This window comes from Manacus vitellinus, unplaced genomic scaffold, assembly GCF_001715985.3.
Source record: "Manacus vitellinus isolate BGI_N305 unplaced genomic scaffold, ASM171598v3 scaffold_42_pilon, whole genome shotgun sequence".
NCBI classification, from domain to species: domain Eukaryota; kingdom Metazoa; phylum Chordata; class Aves; order Passeriformes; family Pipridae; genus Manacus; species Manacus vitellinus.
Window position 1 is genome coordinate 1,995,314 of NW_021940553.1, and position 1,730 is coordinate 1,997,043.

A 1,730-nucleotide genomic window follows, 5' to 3' on the forward strand; every position below is an offset into this window, starting at 1 on the left:
ACGGGAATGGGAACGGGGATGGGAACGGGAACGGGGATGGGGATGGGAATGGGAACGGGGATGGGAAAGGGAACGGGGATGGGAGCGGGGATGGGAGCGGGAACGGGAACGGGGATGGGAAAGGGAATGGGAGAGGGAATGGGGGCGGGGATGGGAATGGGAACGGGGATGGGAACGGGGACGGGAACGGGGTTGGGAATGGGAACGGGGATGGGAATGGGAACGGGGATGGGAACGGGGATGGGAATGGGGACGGGGATGGGAATGGGAACGGGAATGGGAACGGGGATGGGAATGGGAACGGGGATGGGAACGGGAATGGGAGCGGGGATGGGAACGGGAGCGGGAAAGGGAAGGGGGATAGGAACGGGGATAGGAATGGGAATGGGGACGGGAATGGGGATAGGGATGGGAATGGGGACGGGGAGGGGGACGGGAGTGGGAAGGGGAGCGGGAACGGGAATGGGGATGGGGCTGGCAATGGGGACGGGAGTGGTAAGGGGAGAGGGAACGGGGATGGGAAAGGGAACGGGGATGGGAACCGGAACGGGAGCGGAGATGGGAACGGGGATAGGAATGGGAATGGGGATAGGGCTGGGAATGGGGACAGGGAGGGGGACGTGAGTGGGAAGGGGAGCGGGAATGGGGATGGGAGTGGGGACGGAGAGGGGGACGGGAGTGGGAATCGGAGCGGGAACGGGGATGGCAGCAGGAACGGGGACGCGAACGGGAACGGGCTGGGGCCAGATGGGGCTGTGCCCGTGACACTGTCTCTATGTCCCTGTGTCATTGTCACTGTCCCTGTGTCTGTGTCACTGTCACTGTCCTTGTGTCACTGTGTCCAGGTCCCTGTGTCAGTGTGTCCCTGTGTCTGTGTCCTTGTCACTGTGTCTGTCACTGCCACTGTGTCCCTGAGTCTGTGTCTGTGTCCCTGTCCCCATGTCACTGTCACTGTGCCCCTGTCCCTGTGTCCCTCTGTGTCCCTACCCTGTGTCACTGCCTCTGTGTCTCCGTGCCTGTGTCGCCGTCACTGTATCATTACCACTGTCCCTGGGTCATTGTCACTGGCACTGGAAGTCGCCGTTACTGTAGCAGTCACTGTCCTTGTCCCCATGTCCCCATCCCTGTGTCAGTGTCCCTGTCCCTGTATCACTGACACTGTGTCACTGTCCCTGTCGCTGTGTCACTGTGTCACTCACACTGTCACTGTCCTTGCCACTGTCACTGTGTCACTGTCACTGTAGCAGTCACTGTCCCTGACCCTCTCCCTGTCCCTGTGTCACTATTACTGTCCCTGTTCCTGTCGCTATCACTGTCAGTCTCCCTATCACTGTCACTATCCCTATCCCTGTCCCTGTGTCACTATTACTGTCCCTGTTCCTGTCGCTATCACTGTCAGTCTCCCTATCACTGTCACTATCCCTATCCCTGTCCCTGTGTCACTATTACTGTCCCTGTTCCTGTCGCTATCACTGTCAGTCTCCCTATCACTGTCACTATCTCTATCCCTGTCCCTGTCATTATCCCTGTCATTATCCCCGTCACACACAAGCCCTGGCACCCCTCACACACTCCCAGGAGAGGCACCCTCCAACACTGATCTCCCGCTGATCGCCTCTGACACTGATCCTAGCGATCCTGCTTCTGCGCTCCCTGAGATCACAGAATCACAGGATCGTCAGGGTTGGAAGGGACCTCTGGAGATCTTCCAGCCCCAGCCTCAGATCGGA